This window comes from Dreissena polymorpha, chromosome 9 (assembly GCF_020536995.1).
Source record: "Dreissena polymorpha isolate Duluth1 chromosome 9, UMN_Dpol_1.0, whole genome shotgun sequence".
In the NCBI taxonomy this organism is placed as follows: Eukaryota; Metazoa; Mollusca; class Bivalvia; order Myida; family Dreissenidae; genus Dreissena; species Dreissena polymorpha.
This window is the reverse complement of record NC_068363.1, coordinates 20,721,201-20,741,983: the sequence shown is the minus strand read 5'-3', so window position 1 is coordinate 20,741,983 and position 20,783 is coordinate 20,721,201. Positions and strand designations below refer to the sequence as shown.

General features: G+C 35.9%; 1 protein-coding gene and 2 long non-coding RNA genes across 12 annotated transcripts in view; 1 reads left to right on the top strand and 2 right to left on the bottom strand.

The window, feature by feature from the left end:
- Positions 1-1,298, bottom strand: part of LOC127846695 (NLR family CARD domain-containing protein 4-like) — a 755,110-nt gene extending 753,812 nt beyond the window's left edge. For all 5 annotated transcript variants that reach the window (XR_008033618.1, XR_008033617.1, XR_008033616.1 and 2 more), the window contains exon 1: positions 1,161-1,298. The gene's annotated coding sequence lies outside the window, so the exon portion shown is untranslated. The remainder of the gene's footprint in view (positions 1-1,160) is intronic.
- A 5,528-nt stretch (positions 1,299-6,826) lies between these two features.
- LOC127846721 (uncharacterized) overlaps positions 6,827-20,783 on the bottom strand; it is a 15,745-nt gene continuing 1,788 nt past the window's right edge. Inside the window, exons 1-8 of one of the 6 annotated variants that reach the window (XR_008033629.1) lie at positions 18,930-19,949; positions 16,342-16,403; positions 14,607-15,070; positions 13,773-13,834; positions 11,675-11,736; positions 9,940-10,001; positions 8,591-8,655; positions 6,827-8,134 (exon numbers count right to left, since the gene is read on the bottom strand). This is a non-coding gene — a long non-coding RNA (uncharacterized LOC127846721). Of the gene's footprint in view, positions 8,135-8,590; positions 8,656-9,939; positions 10,002-10,122; positions 10,404-11,674; positions 11,737-13,772; positions 13,835-14,606; positions 15,071-16,341; positions 16,404-18,929; positions 19,950-20,783 lie in introns of those variants that run through there. The other 5 variants (XR_008033625.1, XR_008033626.1, XR_008033624.1 and 2 more) reach the window with 5 other exon arrangements.
- The window catches only part of LOC127846725 (uncharacterized), a 15,817-nt gene continuing 15,267 nt past the window's right edge, over positions 20,234-20,783 (top strand). Inside the window, exon 1 of the long non-coding RNA XR_008033632.1 lies at positions 20,234-20,316. This is a non-coding gene — a long non-coding RNA (uncharacterized LOC127846725). The remainder of the gene's footprint in view (positions 20,317-20,783) is intronic.

Here is a 20,783-nt window from a genome sequence, read left to right as displayed (position 1 = left end):
GTTTAAAAGGAATGTCTAGTACAAGATCCACAACTCCCGTGCCGAGTGTTAATATATTTATTACTTTTTGTGCATATGTGCATATTCATCGAATTGACGAAAATATTATAAACTTTTATATTTGCATATTTTGGAGTATTCCCCGATTTTTTAATGGAGGAAATCTTCCAATTGTTCACAATATGATCAAGAACACCACAAGGCTTCGCTAGAACATAATTTTGAATGTACTATTCCGGAATACATTTTGTCATTCATATCATTTCTGAGTTTCAATAAATAAAAACATCAGGACTGTTTTCCCAAACTTTAAAGGTCAAGTGTCACCTTTTTTCTAACAACAACACGTCGGGGTCATTCGGCGCCAAAAGTGACAGCACTTAGATCAATAAATTAAAAATTAAGCCAATCTGTTTAAACACTGACAAATCCACTCGCAAATAAATATAATCTACACTATTCATCATTTGAGAGGGTTGTTAACAATTTGCTTTATTGTAGACCGTGTTTGAATTGATGCGAATATTGAACAAACGGAAGAAAGCTCTTATAACATTCGCTTTTCAATCAAACACGTGTTAACAATATGCGATTGTGTCACACTTGGTATTCATATGCATTTCTTAAATTATGCTTTGATTTAAATAAAGATACTTTTAGCTTATCCGAGATAGTTAATTCTACTAACCACAAGATCCTTCATATTGAGGCGTGCATTAAGTAATTACTTGATTAATAGATTCTTTTTTAACGTGTATACAAGTAAAAGTAAACATTATTAATAAAGTAATCTAACACTAGCAAACACGAAACTTGAACTATGATTTGAAATTCGACATATAAGGTGAAGACATTTGACAACCAATATACCTTTAAACTACACTGACATGTAGCAAAAAAAAATGCATTCATTTCTGCAAAGGACAAAACAATACCCGAAGTCGCGCATTGTGTTTCATACTTGGTATGTCCCAACTGCAAACGACACTATATAAATGTTAACTAGACACTAATTTAAAGAATGCGAGCATTTTAGCCATGTAGTTACACACCGATATACAGCACATTCAAAGTGTTAATTCAGGCTCATCGACTGAATTCATTCACAAGAACTGTTAACTGTTTTAATATTTATTATTAAACGAAAAAAACAAACTCACATATATTTTCGAACTCCCGCACCGCCGACGATTTTTTGACGGCAATACAACGCACTCTCTTCTGTATAATAACTTCAAACTGGTTTAATGTGAACAGAATGAAATACTGATGAACTGTATATAGCACACTCAAAACTGTAGTAACTTAAATTTCCGCCAGTGGTGTAAGAAGGGCTGTCAATCAAAATCGTATTAGATCGCTACAGAGTCAGACATGCAGCTATTACTAAAATTAAACTGGTGGTGTCACACCTTTAATTTCAACAGTACTTATTATGAAGTAAATTCAGTTAAACAACATCGTCCATTTGCCAAGATACGAAGAAGTATTGATCGAGTGACCGCTCGCTAATATCCATCGAAGCTCACACTAATGCCATTAATAGTTTATGTTATTTTAGATGTGAGTCGGTTTTTCATCCCGTCCATATGTTGATGGTCACTGAAACGTTAATGTGTTGAATTTTCTTTGCTGCTGTGAAATGTGTTAATATTTCCTGTATTAATTGTTACATAATAGTCGCTTTTAACAAAAATAACTTTTTCTTTGCCGTACCGTTCTGCTGAGATCACATTTTAAAAGTATAGACATAACAGTGCTTCCCTATAAAAAAAACATTGAATTCGTTGTATAGTTTACTGTTTAATTATGGGCGATATTAACAACTTATATTATAAACTATACTAGATTGCATGTGCTTTTTGTACAAGTCATGGCCCAACACAGCGTCGTTTACATATCGCAAAGTAATTCTTAATGTAACAGTATATCTTAGTTTTACTTATGTTCCACATTGTAAAAACCTTAGAACCAATATTGCGCAAATTAACAGAGCTGTGCACTTTGTTGACGAATTTGGGACAGCCCTCGTGGTGCAAATACAACAACCACATTAAAGGAGCGATTGTATTATAATGCATTGAACGCGTTACAAGGGTGTATATCCGTTTTTACAGCACAATTTAGTCGTTTTGCAATAATACTTTATACACGGTTTGCTCACAAAGTAACACATTTAAGTACAAGTATTTTATCACGTGCTTGTTTCGGTTCCTTAACATAAAAAGCAAGGTGTTTTTAATTCACATATATGTTTTAAATAATTGATATCGATATATGTCCATGCTATATGCCTGTTTGTTAACGATCATGTCATGTTTGCCTATTACATATCTTAGATGAATTCGGTCAATATTACTGCCGTATTTATCTTACTGAAATGTAAACTAATGTTTTGAAAAATGCATCTATGAATTATCATGAAAGGCAAACATGTTAACACTTTAATTCTTTACTTATAAGAAAAATGTCAACGTTGATCAGTTTCGTGAAATCAACGAGTTGTTTTTCACAGTATAAACAGCTTGACATGTGGACGATATCAAGTCTAAGTACATCGCAACCTGACTCTTTTTTTTGTCAGATAGGGGGTCATCCGTTTACAAAGTAATTGGAAAATAGCGTACATGGAATCTATAGACATCCTTCTTAACCAATTTAATTACAACTCCACCCGACATAAGGTCAGCGCTACACACAGCCAAAAGATAATATGCGTGCACTAGGTCGGTACCGGAAGATACCTCTTGTTTGTAAGAAAGGGGTCATTATTACGGGCCTGTATGTATTTCAGCCTCACAAGCGAAGAATGGGAGGTGTGTATGTACCACGTCGCTACCGGGTTATATTTTGTTTTTTCAGGAAGGAGCCAAGCCAATTGCATACCCATTAAATGGAAATAGCACACGGCATAATGTACGTGTCTCTGGTGTCCACCCTTATTCAAACCAAGATAAGCATGCTCGTCAGCTCGATTGATGGCCAACGTGAGGTCCCCGTGCACTATGTCGCTTCATGAGGAAAACTCCTGTATTTAGAAAGTGGTCATTACAGGTACCTATCCATTCTCTAGAAAAACACACATGACATGTGTGTACGTTCCCATGACGCTCAGCCTAAGGAAAACCCTAGCCCCAAACTAAGTAAGGCCGAATAACAGCCAGCGGGAGGTCGACACCGGGGGGATAACTTTCGGTTGTCACAAACCAACCAATACCATTTCAAACCTATTAAACATTGGAAATATCCCTAATTCAAACCCCTGTCCGAAACAAAGTTTGTCCGACAATCAGCCGACGGGAGGTCTGCGTTTACTAAGTTGCGAACGGGAAAAAGATGTTTTTGACACGGGCCATTAATAGTTCAATCTCATTCACTGACAAAACTGAACATGTATGCATGCCCCTCTAATGTTAAACCTAAGTTCAACCCGGCCCGGAAATAGGTAATCCAGACATGTTGCCGAGGTGAGGTGAATTCGCACTTGCTTGCTACTGACGGATAGCTCCTAGATGTTCAAAAGGGGTAATACAGGTACACACCCATTTACAGAGGATAGCGCAAATATCACACGTGTAATGTCCTACGAGGCCAACATAAATTTAAACCCCGGTCCGACACTAGTTCAGTGCGATCGGAAGCCGACGGGAGGTTTGCATGTACCAGTTTGCTACTGTGGAGTAAGTCTTGTTTTTGCAGTTAAGGGCCATTACATTTGCAAACCCATTGACTTAAAATGACTCTCTCGGCGCATGCGTACGTTCGCCTGCCTCCCTACCAAAGTGAACTATGCAGCCATAATAGAGTACTCAAACAGGAAGTTCTTTTCAATTATCTTGAAACGTGAAACAGTTAAAACGGCCGTAGGATGAGTCATCAAGTATCGTGTGTGTTGTGAAAGTGTTGCATACCAAACCCAGCAACTCGGCTGCTTGCGTTTATTTCAAGTAACACTCTTGGTATAGTTATCGATTGACATCGCGAATTACTTGATGCAACGCGTTAATAGTTTTGCAAGTAAAAACTGCACTTCTTTCCTTTACATAACACAACTGTGTATATATGTAGAGCTAAGAGTAGTATTTTGCAGTTTGTCCGGTATTGTTTTGTTCAACGAGAGTAACACTGTTAACATTATCTGTTGGGAATATACATTGTCAACATATATATTTGGTTTATCATCAACCGACAGCCCCAAACTCAACTCCAAGTATCATCATATCTTTCAAACTATATCATCTTAATCATCCTCGTTTAAAGGCTTTATAAAGGTGACAAATCCAATTATTATGCATATCAACTGGTCTAATTTTTACCGAATTTTAGTTACTCTTGCATAAAAACTGCTAATAAAACAGCTTAGGTACAACGTTGTCAAGAATTATGGAAGATAAACCCGTTTCATAATTGGAAGAAATGTTTACATGTTTGCAACTAACGTGATGTGTAGCCTCAGAGCAGTGACATATGCTAAAAATAGCCGACAGAAATTCAATTTTAATTCTATTTAAAACAAATTTTAACCAGCAGAAAGTAACTTATTAGGTCACTACAAACGTTTTAACCATTAAGAAGTGACCTACTTTGTGGGTGATACCGGAAAACGTTATAAATCATCGTTATATTTTTGGTGACCTGAGTCACTTTCACTTTCTCTTTTCCGAGTAAACAGCGATGTAAATAAACTGATTGTTTGTAAACACAATTGACCTGGAGGACACTTTATTTTGAGCTTAAAACAAGTTGTTATGCTTATTTTTATTGTAATGTCCAATAGCATATATACATTGTTTTTTGATAACCTGTTTAAATAAAATATGAAAAAAACATTTAAAAATATTTAATAATTACGGATCTTCACCTTTATCGAGCCTTTAAACCCGACTGTTGATATTAATCATTTTTGCTTCATTAGTACTAAAACTACAACTGGGACACACACAATTAATAACACAGTTCGTTGAATACAATTATTTGATCAGGATGATGTCAGCCTATCAAATTAGAATTGTTGAGTGCTGTTTAAAGGCAGCACAAGCGCGTGAACATGTATGCGATTAAGTGATTGTAGGTTTGTTGGGCGTTTTAATAAACATAGAATGTCGATTTCCCAGTTAAGTGCTCCAAAGTTCCAAACAAGAGTTTGTTTCCGTTCAATGGACTAACCCGGCTGCTTAGAGTATATAAGCACGTGATTATATCAAGTGACTTTATCAGCGTGATAAAGTCACTTGATATAATCACGTGCCGTCTTACTTTGTCACTCGCACGTAAGCAACTTCATCATCCTCTTTTAAACCCGACTGTTGATATTAATCATTTTTGCTTCATTATTACTAAAACTACAACTGGGGCACACAATTAATTGCATAGTTCGTTGAATACAATTATTTGATCAGGATGATGTCAGTCTATCAAATTAGAATTGTTAAGTGCTGTTTAAAGGCAGCACAAGCGCGTGAACATGTATGCGATTAAGTGATTGTAGGTTTGTTGGGCGTTTTAATAAACATAGAATGTCGATTTCCCAGGGCAATGTATTACATAGACGTATATATATATACCGGTTTATGGTGAACTGTAACTCGTAGAGGTTGAGTGTAGACATTGAATCGCAAACACAGAAAAACATATACAAAAGCTTCGTTAGCATTATGACATAATAAAGCAATGCGTTCAAATTGTGTATCGTACTAAAAAGGTCAATAGCGTGTGCATCTACATATGAGTTTTATATTCATCTTCATATTAGTTTTTCGAACCCGTCAGTTTTAATCTCAACATTATAATAGGACCTCGTACATTTATGTATAAATACATGTTACTTGATTTATACGAAACAAATAATAGTCGTATAGACTGTTACACAAATTACACATACATAACGAAGACAGAAGGTAGAAGAAAAGTCTTTTGATGTAATGTTTAAATAAGTTAATATGCATTTCAAATCACGAAGCTGTCAAAAATATCGCAGATAATGCGACACTTTGAAGCAAAGGAATAACATAATTTTGAATAGCTTGCGAGGCTTATAATGATCATCATCTTCCTTTTATTTGTGAAAACACTACAAAATTACTCACAATTTGCTAAGAATCACTTTTTATTTTCACATTATCTTCACTTTTGGATAACGTTCATTTTAAATTGTTTAAATTGTTATTTTGCAGGTTTTTAATTAGATTGTGTGTTTTTGATTTGATTTGTATGCATTAATTTATCATTGATGCGTGACGCTGGCTGAATCTAGCTAGGGTTGAACTTCAAATTACACATACTATAAAAAGTGATCCTTAGCAAATTTTGAATAGCATATGTTTATATAAATGTAAATTTAGCTTAACGAAGTGCAATTTTCATGATCAGGATTGAGACGTATTCACGTTTACGAAATCTCACTTTAAACTCAGTGCACATTGTTGTTTCTCCATAAGTCAGACACATAGCAGCAATCGTAATATATTTCCTGCTTAATTCTATTTTTTCAAGAAAAAATATGTTTACCTTGACGACCATTCTGAGAGAACTGATGCTTTCATGAAGCTGTAATGTCTTGCTTCATCCTGGATGTATGCGCTGATAAATGATATTTAGTTAACCCATTTATGCCTAGCGTCTGAAAAAAGGACATTGCAAACAGCGTAGACCCAGATGAGACGCCGCATAATGCGGCGTCTCTTCTGGGTCTGCGCTGTTTGCTTAAATGAATTTCTTTTTGGAATATTCTAAATATACAAATAAATATACTTGACACCCCTAATTTTGGAAATAAATTGATCCAATTTAGAAAGATGGGAGAGTCCACTAGGCATAAATGGGTTAATCATAATCTGCCTTTAAAAAATAAACAATACACATTCAAGGAATTTGAAATCGCCCTGAAGACGGTCATTGTGATCATTTATTGAAGATTTTTAGACAATATTTCCATGTCTTTCATGAATTGTTTAAAATAGCCTAAAGTATTAGTAAGTGTGAGCCGCACAAATGTGATAGGTAGTTCCACTTGTCCGCTGTTATATTTTGCTTGACGTTATTTTGCATTTTCTCCTCTTGTTAGCTGTTGTTTATGCCCCCGGAAGGGTAATATATAGCAGTCTCACTTTTCGTCCGTCCGTCTGTCTGTACATCCGGCATTCCGTTTCCGGAGTTACTTTCCTAAACGTTTTCAGAAATTTACATGTTTTTCAGGTATTTGCCTTGTTTTAGATATGTTGAGTCTTCCTTCATAACTAATAGTTCAAGTTCATCAATTGATTTTTGATGAAGTTACGGGTCTTGGACTAAGCTTGTTTTTTTAAATTAACATTTTCCGGACTTTTTGTCCTAAGTGCTTTTAGATACTAACCTTATTTGTGGTGTGCAATTCTACATACATGACTTACAAATCAAGTTATAGTTTCGGCGCGATTCATTTTTTTAACTAAGTTACGGGCCTTGAAATTAATAATTTCTCTAAAATAGCACATCCGGATTTTACCCGAAACGATTTCAGATACTTATCTGGATATTGGTATGTGAGTCTACCTAAAATGGCTTTCAGAGAAAGGCTGGTTGTTCTGGTCCATTGATATTTTGCAAAGTTACGAGTTACTTTTTCCTAAACACTTCAATGTATGGTAGATTGTCTTTCACAAACACAGTTCATCTTTCATACAACTTTATGTTCTTCGCTCAGCATTTTTCTGTAGTGTGTCTGCTGATATCTATTCATTGTGTGCGTCTACTACTTGGTGTTCAGTACGTCTTGTCATGTTGAGGTCACTGCTTCTTTCAATTTGTTAATTTTGCTTTATTGTATCTCCTCATGAGGTTACCTGTAGATAAGAAATGTGCCTGTGTTTAACAATGTAAGGTTTGGTTGTTTCAACTATATGAGCCGCGTTCTGAGAAAACTGGGCTAAATGAATTGCGTAAAGCAGAAAGTCTCGTCTCAGGATAATCTGGTGTTACACATGCAATAGACCCAGAACATATTCTTTTTTTATATTATTTCCCTCCAGGGTCAGTGTGGCGTGTTGAGCGAGGGACTCTCCAGCTCCTGGATTCCCAAGGGCTGGACGTGGGGCGGGGTTGTGAGTGTCCAATGTGGTCCCAGTTATACACGGGTCGTGACCTTGACACTGGAGACCTAAAGATCGGACCAGATGCAATTACATTTGCACTGACTGACTGAAGGTTTTTTAAAAGATAAGAAGATTAAATGTTTAACTATGGTCACGTGGAAGTTCTAACTGATATCGAATTGAAAACAGTAAAAATACTCGTATTTTTCATTGTTTTATACCCGTTAAAATAATAATTTAAACTAGTTTGAATTGGGAACCAATAATGAACACAAATACAATAGAATGGTTTCTTGGTGTCAGGCATTACATAAATTGACAAAAGGTGCAGTGATTTTATATCCCTAAGTTTTGATACCAAAACATGCTATTTAAATAAAAAATATAGTTATGGTTATCTCTCGTAAAAGTTCTGAGCGTGTCTTATATTTCTATGCGCAAACCTTCCTACATTACGCTTGTGATTTTTGTGAAACGTTTACAAAATGATTCTATATCTATTATCTACATAAACAACGTACCAGATCATGTAAGATCCCAAGTCCGTCTCTTCGCTGATGACACTGCTGTCTACCTCACGATCAACCTAAATGATGGCAACCAATTACAGCAAGATCTTAATACCTTGGAACAATTGGAAACCAAATGGGAAATGCATTTGAACCTCAGTAAATGCCAAGTCCTTAAAATAACTAGAAACAAACATAAACTCAAACATAATTATATATTACATGGCCATATCCTTGAAACCGTACCAAGTGCAAAATACTTAGGAGTAGACTTTTCCGAAGACCTTTCTTTCAGCGCTCACGTTAATAGAATATGTACAACAGCAAATAGAACACTTGGTTTCCTTAAACGTAACATCCAAACTAAAAACAAAAAAGTAAAAGAAACTGCCTATAAAACTCTTGTCATGCCTCAAGTAGAATACTCGTCTCCAATTTGGTCGCCATTCACTAAACAAAACATCAATAAAATCGAAATGGTTCAGAGAAGAGCAATCAGATGGCTACATAACAACTATTCCACTTATGATAGTGACTCAGACATGCAACAGTGACTCGGTATGAGATCTCTAGAGAACAGACGGACTGATACTAAAATAGTATTATTTTACAAAATTGTCCACTCATTAGTAGCTGTCCCCGTCTCCACATATTTTGAAAAACCCAGGAGATTGACTCGCCATACCCCGGGCGCATTACACATCCTTTAGCATATAGGCAGATTCACACAGTAGCTAACTATTATACATTTTCTTATTTTCCCAGCACTATCATACTATGCAACAACCTCCCACCAAAAATTGTCCTCCTGCCAACGTTTGAATCCTTCAAGCTAGCAGTAAGCCAAATTTCATACAATTAGTTGCGGCAGGGTGTGTTTTTAACCTGATTTTAACTCTTGTCTATACATATACTAACACTTTCAAATTCTGTTTCAGTCTTACTTTCTTTCTTTGACGTCTCACTGTCAATACTTTTATTGTACAATATTGTATAAATCTTTTTCTTTCGCTGACAGCGCGATCTTTTTATATTACCCGAAAGGGAAGTTCAACAGTATCCGAAGAAAGTTAGATAGACGCCATAACACGACAATTGCCCCACGAAATGGGTTTCTTACAAGGTGAGATATTAAGGTTACAATATACCAAAAGATTTCCTTAACAAATTCAATGTAAAATCAACAACTTCAACGAAAAATAAAGTCAAACTTTTGCGCGTAGACACCCCCATACCCATACCTTTTCTTAAAGAGCATGCCAAGCCGAATGGATTTAAACAATAAAAAAGATAGGTCATGCAGTATGTAAGAAAGAACTCGACGCGAATCAACTGTCACTGTTTTAAGGCCACCTTTTTACCGGCTGATCTCCAGTTGATGAGGGTTTCCCGCCATCTGTCAAAATCTCATGTAGTCTCCAACCTATAAGCAAAACACTGAATTTGTAGTATACAACAGTGTTTTCCCTACCACATGCACACAGAAATATTCAAAAATAAAGTCATGGCAAGTGCACATACAGAAAATTGTGTCTTCAAATAAATGACGTTCCATTTTTTAGAGGGTATAGCATTGAACACCAAAATGATTTAGTATATTGTAACCTAAAGGAGAAATATTTTCTGATTAAAATGTGTTTTTCTTGCATATTATTATCTTCCTATTCATATTGCACCAATATATTAAGTTTGGCTGGATTATCTGTCCATTTGGCCATTTTATATCATATTTTCACACGCTGGTGTTTTCCGTCCGAAGAAGGCGATTTCAGGCCTGTTGGAGCTTAAATGTCCCTTTAAGATTTAAAGCTGTTGTGTTCAATATCTGCAACAAAATACCAAAACAAACCAAATGGATAGGCACCTGGGGTTTATGCGGGGTGGGAAAAGAATGAATTTGTTAGATATTTTCACTCTAAGCAATTTTGATAATGTCTTTTTAGTGTTTTTTTTTTAAATAACCCCAAAAATGTCAATTTCAAAGCAAAAAAAAAATCCAATTTCATCCAAAACAATAAACTAATTAGTAAAAATGAAAGATCAAAGATACTTTGAAGTGTAGAAATCAATAAGCTTCCAATAACTTTTTGTTGCGCAACAATAAGTGTGAAATCTTGAAAGCGCCTTGTTGCTCGGAGCCCCTTTATTTACCAGCAGCCAATGATATATTTTAACACATAATGTCATGGGTGCCTTTAAACTGCAGCAGATGGCCAATATGTACTGCCAGCTCTCATTTAGAGGTTCAAGAGAATACAAAATTTTATATTTTGGGCAAGAAATAAGTACTTTTGACTATTTTTATGGTGGCAATCAGGTGAAAATGGAGGTTCATAACCGAGCGAAAGAAAAAATGCTCATGTTGGGGGTTTAGACCCGAAGGAAAGGTTAAAATGAACAAGATACATATATTTAGGCAAGCATTATAAGCTTAGCAATGAGGTTCCATGTACTAGCAGGGCCAGAAAGGAGCTCAGATCAATGTAGGCTTCCTGAAAGGGGTTTCTAGTACTTCTTCTGGACACACAGCTTCACGCAGAATTCTCAACACAACAAATATCATCGATCCATGTCACCTTTGTATGCAAAGACACGCGAATAAGGTCAATACTTCCCTTACATCACTGAATGAGAGAATCATGTACCAAATAAAAAACAAAACTGGTTGCTGAAAGTGCCAAATTTTGGCAAAAAGATCCCTCTTAGGTAAATGATGAAGGGGACACTTGCTACAACAATCCTATGTTTAAGTCCGACGCGACATCCTTTCAAGCCAGAGCATTAACAGTAAGCGCTATTGTGAGAAAACAATACCAAAAACAAGCTCATTGTAGGGTTACAAGTAGCAAATTAACTCAGCTGTACTGCATACATGCTCAGGAACAAGGATAAACCTGTTAAGTGCCAACTTCCGCTGCCAGCAAAGCACGAGCTTTACGTGTCGGGATGCGGAACTATAGATTCAAACTGAACGGGGAATTGCACAACGGCAAGGGTTTGAGTGACCACAAACCTGATTATGGCAGTATTTCACACCTTAAGCATCATTAATATGCTTATTTGCTTGTGTACATGATAATAAGTTAGTATTATTACCTGTTTTGCCATCAATAACCCTTATGCAGTGGCCCTCGGCTTAGTCGCAGACATTCCTCTACCTGAAAAAGTCAAAATACCCAATTGAAATAGATATAAAATGAAAAAAAACACATGCATTTATGTATTTTAAGTGTATTTATAAGAATAATATGTAGTGATAAAGCTTGTTATATTCATGATTGTACTAAATATGAAGGCTGGCTCAGCTAAGCATCTGCTGCACTGTCCAATCTGTAAAAATGTCCGCCATTCCATATCGGTGAAATGGGGCTCTGTTTGAATGTTAATGCTTTACGCACAAGCTATTGTTGCGTTACTGGATCACGGAGACCCAGGCGTTGAATTCTGACATCATGTAGTACATTAATGCTACACGGTCAACCAATATGCCTTTGAACTTAAGTTGGAAAGCAATTTAGCCCTTATTCGGCTATATAAGGGTGGAGGGTCAACTTGAAAAACAACTTTTTGGGGTCAAATCATCTGAATTCATGCATTTAATGCACTTATAATCTTCTCTTTTGCTAAGAAATGACCAAAAATCAGCTTTACCAGTCATATTTTGCACTTGCAGATGATATTTCATTTTTACCTAAAGTTAGTTTATAAAGGAGAAATATTTTCTGATTAAAATGTGTTTTTCTTGCATATTATTATCTTCCTATTCATATTGCACCAATATATTAAGTTTGGCTGGATTATCTGTCCATTTGGCCATTTTATATCATATTTTCACACGCTGGTGTTTTCCGTCCGAAGAAGGCGATTTCAGGCCTGTTGGAGCTTAAATGTCCCTTTAAGATTTAAAGCTGTTGTGTTCAATATCTGCAACAAAATACCAAAACAAACCAAATGGATAGGCACCTGGGGCTTATGCGGGGTGGGAAAAGAATGAATGTGTTAGATATTTTCACTCTAAGCAATTTTGATAATGTCTTTTTAGTGTTTTTTTTTTAAATAACCCCAAAAATGTCAATTTCAAAGCAAAAAAAAATCCAATTTCATCCAAAACAATAAACTAATTAGTAAAAATGAAAGATCAAAGATACTTTGAAGTGTAGAAATCAATAAGCTTCCAATAACTTTTTTTTGCGCAACAATAAGTGTGAAATCTTGAAAGCGCCTTGTTGCTCGGAGCCCCTTTATTTACCAGCAGCCAATGATATATTTTAACACATAATGTCATGGGTGCCTTTAAACTGCAGCAGATGGCCAATATGTACTGCCAGCTCTCATTTAGAGGTTCAAGAGAATACAAAATTTTATATTTTGGGCAAGAAATAAGTACTTTTGACTATTTTTACGGTGGCAATCAGGTGAAAATGGAGGTTCATAACCGAGCGAAAGAAAAAATGCTCATGTTGGGGGTTTAGACCCGAAGGAAAGGTTAAAATGAACAAGATACATATATTTAGGCAAGCATTATAAGCTTAGCAATGAGGTTCCATGTACTAGCAGGGCCAGAAAGGAGCTCAGATCAATGTAGGCTTCCTGAAAGGGGTTTCTAGTACTTCTTCTGGACACACAGCTTCACGCAGAATTCTCAACACAACAAATATCATCGATCCATGTCACCTTTGTATGCAAAGACACGCGAATAAGGTCAATACTTCCCTTACATCACTGAATGAGAGAATCATATACCAAATAAAAAACAAAACTGGTTGCTGAAAGTGCCAAATTTTGGCAAAAAGATCCCTCTTAGGTAAATGATGAAGGGGACACTTGCTACAACAATCCTATGTTTAAGTCCGACGCGACATCCTTTCAAGCCAGAACATTAACAGTAAGCGCTATTGTGAGAAAACAATACCAAAAACAAGCTAATTGTAGGGTTACAAGTAGCAAATTAACTCAGCTGTACTGCATACATGCTCAGGAACAAGGATAAACCTGTTAAGTGCCAACTTCCGCTGCCAGCAAAGCACGAGCTTTACGTGTCGGGATGCGGAACTATAGATTCAAACTGAACGGGGAATTGCACAACGGCAAGGGTTTGAGTGACCACAAACCTGATTATGGCAGTATTTCACACCTTAAGCATCATTAATATGCTTATTTGCTTGTGTACATGATAATAAGTTAGTATTATTACCTGTTTTGCCATCAATAACCCTTATGCAGTGGCCCTCGGCTTAGTCGCAGACATTCCTCTACCTGAAAAAGTCAAAATACCCAATTGAAATAGATATAAAATGAAAAAAACACATGCATTTATGTATTTTAAGTGTATTTATAAGAATAATATGTAGTGATAAAGCTTGTTATATTCATGATTGTACTAAATATGAAGGCTGGCTCAGCTAAGCATCTGCTGCACTGTCCAATCTGTAAAAATGTCCGCCATTCCATATCGGTGAAATGGGGCTCTGTTTGAATGTTAATGCTTTACGCACAAGCTATTGTTGCGTTACTGGATCACGGAGACCCAGGCGTTGAATTCTGACATCATGTAGTACATTAATGCTACACGGTCAACCAATATGCCTTTGAACTTAAGCTGGAAAGCAATTTAGCCCTTATTCGGCTATATAAGGGTGGAGGGTCAACTTGAAAAACAACTTTTTGGGGTCAAATCATCTGAATTCATGCATTTAATGCACTTATAATCTTCTCTTTTGCTAAGAAATGACCAAAAATCAGCTTTACCAGTCATATTTTGCACTTGCAGATGATATTTCATTTTTACCTAAAGTTAGTTTAGGTTACAATATACCAAAAGATTTCCTTAACAAATTCAATGTAAAATCAACAACTTCAACGAAAAATAAAGTCAAACTTTTGCGCGTAGACACCCCCATACCCATACCTTTTCTTAAAGAGCATGCCAAGCCGAATGGATTTAAACAATAAAAAAGATAGGTCATGCAGTATGTAAGAAAGAACTCGACGCGAATCAACGGTCACTGTTTTAAGGCCACCTTTTTACCGGCTGATCTCCAGTTGATGAGGGTTTCCCGCCATCTGTCAAAATCTCATGTAGTCTCCAACCTATAAGCAAAACACTGAATTTGTAGTATACAACAATGTTTTCCCTACCACATGCACACAGAAATATTCAAAAATAAAGTCATGGCAAGTGCACATACAGAGAATTGTGTCTTCAAATAAATGACGTTCCATTTTTTAGAGGGTATAGCATTGAACACCAAAATGATTTAGTATATTGTAACCTAAAGGAGAAATATTTTCTGATTAAAATGTGTTTTTCTTGCATATTATTATCTTCCTATTCATATTGCACCAATATATTAAGTTTGGCTGGATTATCTGTCCATTTGGCCATTTTATATCATATTTTCACACGCTGGTGTTTTCCGTCCGAAGAAGGCGATTTCAGGCCTGTTGGAGCTTAAATGTCCCTTTAAGATTTAAAGCTGTTGTGTTCAATATCTGCAACAAAATACCAAAACAAACCAAATGGATAGGCACCTGGGGCTTATGCGGGGTGGGAAAAGAATGAATTTGTTAGATATTTTCACTCTAAGCAATTTTGATAATGTCTTTTTAGTGTTTTTTTTTTTAAATAACCCCAAAAATGTCAATTTCAAAGCAAAAAAAAATCCAATTTCATCCAAAACAATAAACTAATTAGTAAAGATGAAAGATCAAAGATACTTTGAAGTGTAGAAATCAATAAGCTTGCAATAACTTTTTGTTGCGCAACAATAAGTGTGAAATCTTGAAAGCGCCTTGTTGCTCGGAGCCCCTTTATTTACCAGCAGCCAATGATATATTTTAACACATAATGTCATGGGTGCCTTTAAACTGCAGCAGATGGCCAATATGTACTGCCAGCTCTCATTTAGAGGTTCAAGAGAATACAAAATTTTATATTTTGGGCAAGAAATAAGTACTTTTGACTATTTTTATGGTGGCAATCAGGTGAAAATGGAGGTTCATAACCGAGCGAAAGAAAAAATGCTCATGTTGGGGGTTTAGACCCGAAGGAAAGGTTAAAATGAACAAGATACATATATTTAGGCAAGCATTATAAGCTTAGCAATGAGGTTCCATGTACTAGCAGGGCCAGAAAGGAGCTCAGATCAATGTAGGCTTCCTGAAAGGGGTTTCTAGTACTTCTTCTGGACACACAGCTTCACGCAGAATTCTCAACACAACAAATATCATCGATCCATGTCACCTTTGTATGCAAAGACACGCGAATAAGGTCAATACTTCCCTTACATCACTGAATGAGAGAATCATGTACCAAATAAAAAACAAAACTGGTTGCTGAAAGTGCCAAATTTTGGCAAAAAGATCCCTCTTAGGTAAATGATGAAGGGGACACTTGCTACAACAATCCTATGTTTAAGTCCGACGCGACATCCTTTCAAGCCAGAACATTAACAGTAAGCGCTATTGTGAGAAAACAATACCAAAAACAAGCTATTTGTAGGGTTACAAGTAGCAAATTAACTCAGCTGTACTGCATACATGCTCAGGAACAAGGATAAACCTGTTAAGTGCCAACTTCCGCTGCCAGCAAAGCACGAGCTTTACGTGTCGGGATGCGGAACTATAGATTCAAACTGAACGGGGAATTGCACAACGGCAAGGGTTTGAGTGACCACAAACCTGATTATGGCAGTATTTCACACCTTAAGCATCATTAATATGCTTATTTGCTTGTGTACATGATAATAAGTTAGTATTATTACCTGTTTTGCCATCAATAACCCTTATGCAGTGGCCCTCGGCTTAGTCGCAGACATTCCTCTACCTGAAAAAGTCAAAATACCCAATTGAAATAGATATAAAATGAAAAAAACACATGCATTTATGTATTTTAAGTGTATTTATAAGAATAATATGTAGTGATAAAGCTTGTTATATTCATGATTGTACTAAATATGAAGGCTGGCTCAGCTAAGCATCTGCTGCACTGTCCAATCTGTAAAAATGTCCGCCATTCCATATCGGTGAAATGGGGCTCTGTTTGAATGTTAATGCTTTACGCACAAGCTATTGTTGCGTTACTGGATCACGGAGACCCAGGCGTTGAATTCTGACATCATGTAGTACATTAATGCTACACGGTCAACCAATATGCCTTTGAACTTAAGCTGGAAAGCAATTTAGCCCTTATTCGGCTATATAAGGGTGGAGGGTCAACTTGAAAAACAACTTTTTGGGGTCAAATCATCTGAATTCATGCATTTAATGCACTTATAATCTTCTCTTTTGCTAAGAAATGACCAAAAATCAGCTTTACCAGTCATATTTTGCACTTGCAGATGATATTTCATTTTTACCTAAAGTTAGTTTATAAAGGAGAAATATTTTCTGATTAAAATGTGTTTTTCTTGCATATTATTATCTTCCTATTCATATTGCACCAATATATAAAGTTTGGCTGGATTATCTGTCCATTTGGCCATTTTATATAATATTTTCACACGCTGGTGTTTTCCGTCCGAAGAAGGCGATTTCAGGCCTGTTGGAGCTTAAATGTCCCTTTAAGATTTAAAGCTGTTGTGTTCAATATCTGCAACAAAATACCAAAACAAACCAAATGGATAGGCACCTGGGGCTTATGCGGGGTGGGAAAAGAATGAATTTGTTAGATATTTTCACTCTAAGCAATTTTGATAATGTCTTTTTAGTGTTGTTTTTTTTAAATAACCCCAAAAATGTCAATTTCAAAGCAAAAAAAAATCCAATTTCATCCAAAACAATAAACTAATTAGTAAAAATGAAAGATCAAAGATACTTTGAAGTGTAGAAATCAATAAGCTTCCAATAACTTTTTGTTGCGCAACAATAAGTGTGAAATCTTGAAAGCGCCTTGTTGCTCGGAGCCCCTTTATTTACCAGCAGCCAATGATATATTTTAACACATAATGTCATGGGTGCCTTTAAACTGCAGCAGATGGCCAATATGTACTGCCAGCTCTCATTTAGAGGTTCAAGAGAATACAAAATTTTATATTTTGGGCAAGAAATAAGTACTTTTGACTATTTTTATGGTGGCAATCAGGTGAAAATGGAGGTTCATAACCGAGCGAAAGAAAAAATGCTCATGTTGGGGGTTTAGACCCGAAGGAAAGGTTAAAATGAACAAGATACATATATTTAGGCAAGCATTATAAGCTTAGCAATGAGGTTCCATGTACTAGCAGGGCAAGAAAGGAGCTCAGATCAATGTAGGCTTCCTGAAAGGGGTTTCTAGTACTTCTTCTGGACACACAGCTTCACGCAGAATTCTCAACACAACAAATATCATCGATCCATGTCACCTTTGTATGCAAAGACACGCGAATAAGGTCAATACTTCCCTTACATCACTGAATGAGAGAATCATGTACCAAATAAAAAACAAAACTGGTTGCTGAAAGTGCCAAATTTTGGCAAAAAGATCCCTCTTAGGTAAATGATGAAGGGGACACTTGCTACAACAATCCTATGTTTAAGTCCGACGCGACATCCTTTCAAGCCAGAACATTAAAGCGGGTATATACGATTTTTATATGTGCTGAATTGTAAAATATTGATACAAATATGTTATAATAACACACAATATGCAAGAAAAATGATACATTTAAGACGAATTTCATAAAATACAGCAAATACAAATTAGCGCCCCGAGCCGATTGTGACGAAGATAATTCGTAATTATTTTCCTACAATAACCGATGCATTCGTCTTTTTAGTAAGTGTTCATGTGTCGTATGAATCGATATCGCTGCAGGAATTTCAAATGAACCGTTAAACTAAATTTAGATTCACATCGTACATGCATGATATACATGCTGGCGAATTCAGCTGTACAGCCTTTTTCGATTTCAGAATTAAATATCTGGCTTATTCAGCATTTTTCGACACATGTTCTTCTTAGCTTTTATTTTAGTTTATATTGAAATATATGTATAATAAGTTTTTTACACATTTTATATTAATTAATAAATATTTGACAAGATCGTATATACCCGCTTTAACAGTAAGCGCTATTGTGAGAAAACAATACCAAAAACAAGCTAATTGTAGGGTTACAAGTAGCAAATTAACTCAGCTGTACTGCATACATGCTCAGGAACAAGGATAAACCTGTTAAGTGCCAACTTCCGCTGCCAGCAAAGCACGAGCTTTACGTGTCGGGATGCGGAACTATAGATTCAAACTGAACGGGGAATTGCACAACGGCAAGGGTTTGAGTGACCACAAACCTGATTATGGCAGTATTTCACACCTTAAGCATCATTAATATGCTTATTTGCTTGTGTACATGATAATAAGTTAGTATTATTACCTGTTTTGCCATCAATAACCCTTATGCAGTGGCCCTCGGCTTAGTCGCAGACATTCCTCTACCTGAAAAAGTCAAAATACCCAATTGAAATAGATATAAAATGAAAAAAACACATGCATTTATGTATTTTAAGTGTATTTATAAGAATAATATGTAGTGATAAAGCTTGTTATATTCATGATTGTACTAAATATGAAGGCTGGCTCAGCTAAGCATCTGCTGCACTGTCCAATCTGTAAAAATGTCCGCCATTCCATATCGGTGAAATGGGGCTCTGTTTGAATGTTAATGCTTTACGCACAAGCTATTGTTGCGTTACTGGATCACGGAGACCCAGGCGTTGAATTCTGACATCATGTAGTACATTAATGCTACACGGTCAACCAATATGCCTTTGAACTTAAGTTGGAAAGCAATTTAGCCCTTATTCGGCTATATAAGGGTGGAGGGTCAACTTGAAAAACAACTTTTTGGGGTCAAATCATCTGAATTCATGCATTTAATGCACTTATAATCTTCTCTTTTGCTAAGAAATGACCAAAAATCAGCTTTACCAGTCATATTTTGCACTTGCAGATGATATTTCATTTTTACCTAAAGTTAGTTTAGGTTACAATATACCAAAAGATTTCCTTAACAAATTCAATGTAAAATCAACAACTTCAACGAAAAATAAAGTCAAACTTTTGCGCGTAGACACCCCCATACCCATACCTTTTCTTAAAGAGCATGCCAAGCCGAATGGATTTAAACAATAAAAAAGATAGGTCATGCAGTATGTAAGAAAGAACTCGACGCGAATCAACGGTCACTGTTTTAAGGCCACCTTTTTACCGGCTGATCTCCAGTTGATGAGGGTTTCCCGCCATCTGTCAAAATCTCATGTAGTCTCCAACCTATAAGCAAAACACTGAATTTGTAGTATACAACAATGTTTTCCCTACCACATGCACACAGAAATATTCAAAAATAAAGTCATGGCAAGTGCACATACAGAGAATTGTGTCTTCAAATAAATGACGTTCCATTTTTTAGAGGGTATAGCAAAATAATTTAGTATATTGTAACCTTAACGCACTTATCGTCTTACAAAACGCTTGCAAGTCAATTTAGCGCCAGACATTAATCACATCAGATTATTTTTTAAGATAAAGTAGTACATAAGGAGATAAACATTTAAAATCTTTATTCTGTTTCATCTTTATCTAAACGTGTATTGTTGAAAAATATATTGATTTTGTCGCACAAATCTCGAAAATAATGAATGAATATCATCCGACTCCTGCAGACGCTCTTTGATGAGAGGAACATTCTCTTATCATGTGTCGTGATAAAAATCAAATTAAATTAAAATAACGAGATAATATAAAGATTATGATGATACAGTGTAAGTTCTTTGATGATTTTCAAATGTTTACCATCTGCATAAGTGTTGTCATTTAAAGTTCACAGCATAATTACAGTAGCCACTTCAGCGTATTCGTCTAAAAATAGCTCCCCTTCTCAGGCTTCTGGCAGTGTTGTTTAGCATGTTTGTAAATTGTCATAACATGTATACAAATTATTAGATTTAGACACTCTCTGCTTTAATGGAATTTTGTGTTTAAAGGAAGTCTCTTCTAAAATAAAATTCCAGTCTTGGTAGAAAGTGTTGTCCCTTAAAGGGGCCTTTTCACAGATTTTGGCATTTTTTAACTTATTCATTAAATGCTTTATATTGATAAATGTAAACATTGGATCGTAAAAGCTCCAGTAAATAATCAAGAATAAAATTAAAAAAAGGAAAAGAACATTGCCCGAAGCAGGTTTCGAACCAGTGACCCCTGGAGTCCTGCCAGAGTCCTGAAGTAAAAA